The sequence below is a fragment of the Carlito syrichta genome, unplaced genomic scaffold (assembly GCF_000164805.1).
Source record: "Carlito syrichta isolate Samal-C Ts95f unplaced genomic scaffold, Tarsius_syrichta-2.0.1 Scaffold302362, whole genome shotgun sequence".
In the NCBI taxonomy this organism is placed as follows: domain Eukaryota; kingdom Metazoa; phylum Chordata; class Mammalia; order Primates; family Tarsiidae; genus Carlito; species Carlito syrichta.
Window position 1 is genome coordinate 213,049 of NW_007246458.1, and position 9,976 is coordinate 223,024.

Genomic DNA, 9,976 nt, shown 5'->3' on the forward strand with positions numbered 1-9,976 from the left:
GTGACTTTGGGTCAGTTTCTGACCTACTATAGTCCAAAGTTTCTTTAATTATAAATGTAGGTGTTGTTATAGAAATTAAGTGGTATAATATCTAGTGACTGACACATAGAAACTATTCAGTAAGTACTCATTATGATTTTATTTTCTTTTTTTATTTTATTTATTTTTTTATTTGAGTTGGAGTCTCACTCCAGCGCCCAGACTGGAGTGCAGTGGCCTCTCCCGGCCACCGCAGCCTCGACCTGCTGGGCTCCGGCAATCCTTCTGCCTCAGCCGTCCGAGTAGCCAGAACTACAGGCGCGCGCTACCACGCCCGGCTAACTTTTGATTTATTGTAGAGATGAGGTCTCGCCAAGTTGCCCAGGTGGGTCTCGAACCCGCGGGCTCAGGCAATCCACTCACCTTGGCCTCCCAAAGGCGTGGGATTACAGGCCGAGCCACTGATCCCGGCTTCGTTATGATTTTATACTTGACTGAATAAATGGTACCAGTGAAATTCAATTGTCTGTGTCTCACACAACATGTTTTAGCTTGGTGTTCCCCAGAAAGCAGAGCTTGAGGCAAATCTTGGGTGCTACCACTTTATGAGGGAGTGCAATGCAGGGAATCTGGAGTGAGGAAAAAGGGAAATGGGGCAGAGAAGAAGGTGCTTTATAGAGCTGGCTGCCTCCGTGTATGGAGTGCTACTGATTGCTCGTTCTTGCAGTAGCATCTTCAGAGAGGCACATGAGCTACTGCATGTCAGGGTGGTACAGCCAGAGGAGGAATGTCTTCCATTGGCCAAAGCCTCTTCCCACAGGACACTAATTCCCCCAGACTGCTAGCTTCTGGTGGGTTCAGAGCAGATTCCCAGTATCACAAGTCTCAGCTTGGGTGGAAGACAGGGAGAACTAGACATGGCTGTGAGGCAAGGCCCTATTGGGTTGTGACTAGGAGCCCAGGAAGAGTTTGTCATAGAAGCCAGCAGGGACAAATCAGAGGGTCAAAGGCTTCAGAAAAAATTAAGGCCAAGAAGTCAGTTAAACTATGAGAAAATTGAATTATTTTATAATTTGTTTTCCTTCTCTATATTTGTTTTGGAACTTCTCCAAAGATTTTGTATATCCCCTTCCCATGAACGCTGATGAAAATGTATATTTCTTACAAATATGTTTTTTTATTATAATAACAACAAATGCTCTGTGCAGAGAACTTTAAAAATAGGAATAAGCAGATAAGAAAATAAAAATACATAGCTGGGTTTGGTGGCTCAGCCTGTAATCCCATGCCTTGGGAGGCTGAGGTGAGTGGATTGCTGAACCCGCAGGTTTGGGACCCGCCTAGGCAACTTGGTGAGACCTCATCTCCACAATAAATCAAAAAAATTAGCCGGGTGTGGTAGCGCACACCTGTAGTTCCAGCTACTTGGAAGACTGAGGCGGAAGGATCACTGGAGCCCAGCAGGTCGAAGCTGCAGTGGCTGGGAGCGGCCACTGCACTCCAGTCTGGGCGACAGAGTGAGACTCCAACACAAAAAAAAAGAAAAAGAAAATAAAAATACTGCAAAGCCAGGAGCAGTGGGGCATGCCTATAGTCAAAGCTACTCAGAAGGCTGAGGCAGGAGAATCATTTGAACCCAGAAGCTCGAGGCTAGCCTGAGCAACATAATAAGATTCTGTCTCTAAATATATATGTATATATTTTTTAATTTTTAATTTTAAAGATGTGGGGTACGATTCAGGGCTAGATATACAAGTATTCATTATGTAGGTATCCTTGTTGATGAGGTATGACCTCCCTCCCCTGGCAGTTTTCTACTACTGCCAATCCTGCACCCCCCCTCCCGTTATATATATGTAATTTTTTCAAAATCTCTTTATTATGATATATATTATTTTTAGTTGACTTTTTTAAAACTTAATATACTTTGGATAGCTCTGTGTGTTAATAAATAACCGTCTAGAATCTCATTTTTAGTGACTTTATAACGTTTCATTTTATATATGAATATGCTTCATATGTGTTATATGGTTCTAAATTACCTGTTTGAACCATAATTTGTTTCATCAGTCTCTTATTATTGGGCATTTATGTTGCTTAAATTTTTACAATTATTAACAACACCAAAGTAAACAGGTAAATATCGTAATGATGAATTCCTAGGAGAGAACTTGCTGGCTTAAAGGTATGCATCCTTTTTAATGCTTAGGTACATATTATCAACTTCTCCAAAAAAGTTGTACCAATTTAAACGTCTCTAGCCGTGTAAGATTAAGATATACAGTTCCAGATCTGCAGATTCTACTTAATGGCTCTGACCACTGCTGGTCACACCGAGCATGTTGAGACTGCCCAAACCCGATTCTGGTCAATCAGCACTCCATCTTATCATCAGATGGGGTTGTAAAGGCTCTCAGAGTCCTGGAGCTACCCTTCTTTTTACTTTCATCTCTACCTGAGAAACTCATCAACCTTATCATCACATTCAGTATATAATATTCATCTTGGCTGGGACACTTTGGAAGTCAACGCTAGTTAGAACAAATGACATTATCCCAGGCCTGGCTAGGACATTTGTGCTCTGGTGAAAGTAATTCCCACATATGCAATCCTGAGTAACCTGTTTGCCAACCTTACAGCACTAAACCACAATTTTCTATGTTGCATAATCCTTTCAACTCTTGGAAACACATTTGCTTGCCCAGTTAGGCTGTTGGTGTGCATAAAACAATAATAAGCATTTACACCGGGCTTTTAATCTTCAAAGTATTTGTGAACATTAACTAATTAATTTTCACAACACTTTAGTAAGATTAGTAAGAGTGCTGTTCCGCCTCTGAAATAAAAACAGCATAAACCACTGAAACATCTGACACATCACAAAAAACCCAAGACCCAATCGTCTGGAAAGAGAAGATTGCTGATTACCAGCTCAGTCATGAGAGTGAAGAAGAGCTGGGAAGGCGAGCAATTTTTCTAGGATCACAAAAGGACTCAGCAGCAGGGCATTTGAAATTTTACTTTACTAGTGCCCGCTGGTATGCTTGAGCCAAAAAGCAGTTCAACTGCAGTAATTCAGTCAAAACTCTGTACAAGAGTTAAGGATCCCTGACAAATTCAAGGTCACCTACATGTAACTAAATAATGTGAGAAAAAGGTATGAAGAAAGAGTCATAAATATTCAAATTAATGATATGAGGAAAGAAAATGTATCTCAGAAAACAGGCACACAGGGCATTGAATTTAAAGGTTAGGCATTAATGAAGAAATTCAAAATATAAATGCAAATGACAAGTGACTATGCAGTGAATTCTAAGAGGAGTCTTCCGCGAATTCCTACATTGATGTGTATCTGTACCAGCTACAGCAAATAACTTTGGCAATTAAAACCTGTAAAATTCCTAAGAACAGGTAAACACACAGCTTTTTTCACTTTGGAGGACAAAAACCTAACTTGTTTTGTACATCTGGAACCTAGAGATTACTTTGACCTTTGTGCCTTGAATAGATAATAAAGAATTCTAAGTTTTGAAACTTTCCATCATCAGCTAAATTCTTAACTTCATTGTGCTCCAGGTTCTAGTCTAAGAAGATACATGTTATTTGCTGCCACATTTCTACTTTATGTAGATGGCAAACACAATGGACATTCTGGCAAAATTGTGCTAGCCTCCTGCAAATCGGAATAATAATGACAGCAGTAATAATATAATGATCTATTGTGTATGCAAATATTGTTTACAATAATATCGTCTATTGGTACTAGATCCTCAAAGTGTAAATAACAACAATATAGTTCGAAAAAGTATGGACTTCAGCAAAAAAGCCCTGACTTTGAACTGCAGTACTTACTGTCGCATGTTAGCTGTCTGTCATTGAGCAGATTATCTACCTTCTCTGATCCCTAAGTCACCCATCTGTAAAATGAGGATGATGATATGACTTAGAAGTCTGATGACCAGTGACCTTTCCTTGACTCCATATTCCCTTCTAACAACTGCCCTGTTTTTCTGCTCTTTTAAAAGAATTGTCCATTCTCTGTCTCTGTGTCCTGATTTCTCCATCTCTCTGCAGCCCACAAGTAAGCTCCTGTCCCTACCTGCACTCCACTGAAACTTTTCAAGGGCAACTTAGAAAACTAATATTCAATCCTCAGTCCTCACCCACCTAGACTCTCAGCAGCTAGTCCTCAGTGGGCATGGCTGAACACATCTTTTCTTCTGAATTATGTTTTTCTCTCAGCTCCCTTAATATCACACTTGCCTAGATTTTCTATCATCTCAGTAGTGATTATTTTTCTGTCCTTTCCTCTGATTTTCCTTTTCCTGCATGATTCTAAATGCAGGCATTTCCAAGAACTCTATTCTTGTCCATATTCTATACCTATTTCTGACTCCTGGAAGATGTCATCATATCTCATAACTTCAAATAGAATATATATTCACATCTCCAGCCCAGATCATTTTTCTTTTTTTTTTTTTTTTAAGTTGGAGTTTTACTCTGTCACCCAGGTTGGAGTGCTGTGACACAATCATAATTCACCACAGCCTTTACCTCCTGGACTCAGGCAATCCACCCACCTTAGCCTCCCAAGTAGCTGGGACTACAGACACATGCCACCACACTTGGCTAATTTTTTTTATTTTTTGAAGAGACGAGTTCTCAATATGTTGCCCAGGCATGTCTTGTATTCCTGGGCTCAATCAATTCTTCTGCATTAACCTCCCAAAGTACTGGAGTTTTTAGGTGTGAGCCACCATGCCCAACCCCAGATCATTTTTTTAAGCTCCATATTGGCAAATACAACAGTCTACTCAACATCTGCTCTTTTAAGAAATAGTTCAAACTTTGCATACTCAAAATTATGACATCTATCCATTCACGCCATCCTCCATTCTGCCAAATTTTCTTCAACAGATCTTCTCCATCTTTTTTTTTTTTTTTTGAGTTGGAGTCTCACTCTGTCACCCAGGCTAGAGAGTACAGTGGCACACTCATGGCCACTGCGACCTCGACCTGCTGGGCTCTGGCGATCCTTCCACCTCAGCCTTGCAAGTAGCCAGAACTACAGGCGTGCACTACCACACTAGCTAATTTTTTATTTATTGAAGAGACAAGGTCTCGCCAAGTTGCCCGGGCTGGTCTCCAACCCGCGGACTCAGGCAATTTACTCACCTCGGCCTCCCAAAGTGCTGGGATTACAGGTTGCATCACCGTGCCCGATCCCTCTCCATCTTTTTTAGTGGCACTGCTATCATCCAGTTGCTTATGCTGAAAACCTAGGAAGCATTGTTGATTCTTCCTCTTTCACTGTTTAGCTCTCTAACCCCTCCACTCATATGCCCAATCCATCAGCCGGTCTTGTTTGCTCTACCTGAAAATACATACTGCTTCCAACCACTTCCCCTATGTTCACAATAACCACCCTAGTTCAACCTGACAACGTCTCACTTGGATTAATAAACTTTACTTGCTTTCTCTAATGCTTTTTCTCTTATCCCACTGTAGTCCATTCTTCCTGTAACAGTGCATATAAAAGTATTGCCTGGGAACATAACTCAACTCTTAAATTTATCCTATACAGCCACCAGTGGTTTTCCAATGGCCATTATAATAAAATCCAAACTCCTGAGCAAGTTCTAAGAGGTCCTACATAAAATGATCATGCCTAGCCCCTCGACCTTGCTCACTGTGACCCTCTTTATAGTACTAGAATACAACAGGTACAGTTGGATTTTAAAGAATTTGTGCTTGTATTTTTCCCTTATTGAAAAACTCAAGCCCTAGATTTTCACATGGCTGCCTCCCTGACAATCCAAATCTCAACTCAAATGTCAATTCCTTAGAGACTTTCTTTGACAATCTAAATAAGGTTGTCTCTACACGCTTACAAACACACACACACACACACACACACACACACACACACACACACTCACACACACACACACTTTCTTCTCCATTAATCTTTCTAAATTTTTTCAAAATACTTATTACTATCTGAAATTATATTAATTGTGTATTTATTATCTGCCTTCTCTATTAGAAGATTATCTAAAGTCAAAAGCTTAGGTCTTCTCTTCTACATCCCCCACAACTAGTAGAGTTTTTGCTTTACTCATGTGCACTCATTATTTTTTTTATGTTATAAATGAAAATCCAATTCAAACTGGCTTAAGGAGAAATAGAAAAAATAAATGTAACCTGATTTTTGAGGAAGAGATTTAACTTAAGATATGGCTGGAACCAGATTCCTATGATTGACACATTAGTGTTATGCGTTTCTCAGTCTCTTGGCTCAGTTTTTCTTCTCTATTAATTTCTTCTCAGGCACACTGGGCAAGGAAAACTTAACCAGTGAAACTTCCTGAATAACAAGATGCTTACAGTTCTTGTTCTCTGAAAAGGGAAGAGAGACACTGTTTTGCCCACTTTTTTAGCCCTAAAACCTAAAACAGTGGCTGTAACATAGTAGATATTTGTTAATATTTATAAAATTAATTAATAAAAGAGGGTTCTTTTGTTGCAGCATCCACACATCAACTCCTATAAAAGACTTTATTGTCCCATTCAAGAAGGGTCACACTGAGAAATCACCTGGATCACATGTTCATGCCAGCAGACAGAGTTCCATCAAAATCACTAATGACAAGCAGCTCCCACTGACAAAAGTATGATGAACAGACCAAAGATTCTTCTTTTACTTAAGATTTTTTATTTTGAAGATGTGGGGCGCAATTCAGAGTTACGTATACAAATGGTCATTATGCAGGTACCCTTGTTGATGAGGTGTACCCTGCCCCCACTCCCCTGGCAGTGTCCCACAAGTGGTTAGGATTCTCACTCTCACCACTGCAGCCCAGGCTTGATTACTGGTCAGGAAAATATTGCTTCTGTCTACGGCCATACCACCCTGAATGTGCCCAGTCTCGTCAGACCAAAGATTCTAACGCAAACACTTAACTGGTTAGGTTGATTTAAAGACTGAGTTAATATTTGTAAGAGATCCTAATCCAACACAGAAAAAAAATTTCAACAAATACTACATTCTTTCACTACTTCAAATGCTTTAACCTACATGGGGCATAAGAGTGGCTTTTGTATTAATTGGATTCCACCTAGTACTTGGAAGACTTAAGACTACTTGAGAAGGATATGTTTATAAATTGCTATGTCTGAAAAACCAGTCTCATACAAAGATTCTTTTGGATCTGGAAACATAAGCCATTTGAGTTTCAGATAACTGTTATTCTATTTGCCTGTGGAATCTCAGCTTAAGATGCCAGGAAATAACTTTTTGCAGGTTTTTGGGTCCATCTACTTTTCTATTCCATACAGCATGCCCATGTTAACTGTCTGCCTTTGCCAAAGTTCTCTCTTACCATAGATGGATGATAGGCAGAACTTCAAATGATATGGTTTTGGCCTCTTCTTGTGAGGTAAATTTTGTGATGTGCATTTTTGGGGGAGTGGAAAGACAATGGGAGAATAAGTATTTCTGTCTTTACTGGGATTTGATTTCACTAAGAATGTACTGTCTTATTTACTCACATTCATTGTCCTTCTGTACATTCTATATATTTATCTAGTCAACTCATCCTTCCATTTTCCTAGAGTAAATGTTTTACCTTACATCTTCTCTTCAACTCTGAGACAACTGCTCCCCACTTCTTAATTTCAACTAAAAGAATTGTTCTTATTCTTCTAAGCAAGTGGAAGTTATCAAAAGAAAACATCCACATGCTCCCACCACTAATACACTCTTTTTCTTGCACATAATCTGCTATTTCTGTAGATGAACTGCCTGTGTGTCTATCAAGGAAGGGTCATGCCCATCAATTGTGCACTGGATTTACCTCTCTCATCTATTCAAGGACATTGGTTTAGCTAGCATTTATTCTCTCTTTAAGAATCTTTCGGCTGGGCTCGGTGGCTCAGCCTGTAATCCCAGCGCCTTGGGAGGCCGAGGTGAGTGGATTGCCTCTACAATAAATCAAAAACTAGCCAGGCATGGTAGCGCACGCCTGTAGTTCCGACTACTTGGAAGGCTGAGGCGAAAGGATCACCAGAGCCCAGCAAGTCGAGGCTGCGGTGGCCGGGAGGGTGCCACTGCACTCCAGTCAGGGCGACAGAGTGAGACTCCAACTCAAAAAAAAAAAAAGAATCTTTCATTTCCCCTCTGAGGGAACCAATAACATTAATGTGCAAACATACTTGCACAATCTCTCTTTATCAAACATATCTATCTAACAATTGCCTAATTTCTTCATTCCCGTTGATGGCAATTTGCCTGTGAAATTGCTGTCTCTACTTTCTTTCCCCATCTCCCTTTTGAACCCAATCCAATAAGGCTTTTTTACCCCTACCACTCCACTGAAACCACTCTTTCCAAGGTCATCCTAGAGCTCCATGCTGCTGGATCCCATGATCAAATCTCAAGTTCCATCTTACTCAGCAAAAACAATAAATGCACAATATTTTTTATTATCTTTCTTCTTGAATACCTTCTTCACTTTTGGGACATCACTTTCTTCGAATTCTCCTCCTAGCTCATTGGGCTGTTTCATTCATTCTCCTGCTTGCTCTTCTTCATATTGCCAACCCCTAAATATTCTAATGATTTGGGACTTTATCCACAGACTTCTCTTACCTGTCTCCATTCTGCATTAGGAATTGTCACCCAAATTGCTAAACACACATCTCTAGCCTCTTGCTTTCCTTTGATTTCCCAACTCATATACCAAATTCCTATTCAGTATCTCCATTTGGAATTTTAATAGGCTTCTCAGACTTAACATGCTTGTGGAAACTCTCTCCGACTAAATCCTTGATCCACAGAAACCCCCAACATGATCCTTCCCATTTCAGTTAGTGGCAACTTCATTCTTCAATCTATTGGGAAACTACTAGCTCTGCCTTCAAATATATCCAGAAAGTAACCGCTTCACAACCCTGTAGTTGCTATATCTAGTTCAAGCATCCCTCATTTTGCATGAATTATTCTAATAGCTCTATTACCTACCACAAATGATTTTTTCATACAGAAGCCATCATATATGCCAGGTCATGTTACTCCTCTGCTCAAAACTGTCCAGTGGCTCCCCATGACTTAACTAATAGAATCCAAACTCCTTACCAGGACCTAATGGACCCTACATGACCTGCCTCCTGACTACTTTTCCAACACTTTTCTCTACCCTTTTCCCCCTCACTCATTCAACCCTAGTCATGCCACTCTTCAGCGGATATGTCAAGTTCACTCCTACTTTAGGGTCTTTGTATACTCTGTTAGTTCCATCTAGAACACTGTTGCCTAAAAGTTTCATATCCCCACTCTATCCAGTCCTCAAAGTTCTTTCCTGACCATCCTATCTAAAGCAATTTTTCCTTTCCTCTTACAGAGCTCATTTTTTCCTTTTAGAAATTATCGCCACATGATATGTATATTAGTCAGCGTCTGGTCGGGAGACAGAAACCACACCAGGTATTTGATCAGAGAAAATTTAATATAAATAAGTATTAACTAGCGGGAGGTAGTTAACTAGGGAGTCTAGATATAACATGTGCCCAAAGGCAACTACCACCTTTATGCTGAAGAAGAGTGTATAATAAAGGAGATAAGGACTAGGAGAGTCCCCTACCACAAAACTGAAATTCAGACCTTTCCAGAGAAGGCATGACTACCACAAGAACATGCCATCTAGCTGTGGCAAACAAATTAGCCAGAGGATATAGACTAACACTGGTCTTTGATAGCTGTTTGCGCTCACTAAAGGGTGCGGGTAGTTGTAACTGGGTTCTAAAATTGGTCTATCATTGCCAGAGGATGTGACCAGGTCAGACTTCTGTTGCTGGGAGGTACAGGAAATGGCTCTGGTGAAGGACAGCATGACCTAAAAATATAGCTGGAGCTCACCTGCAGAATCTACCAAGCTTCCTCACTAAATATTAAATGTTAAAAATGGAGGACTAGACTCTTTTTTTTTTTTTTTTTTTT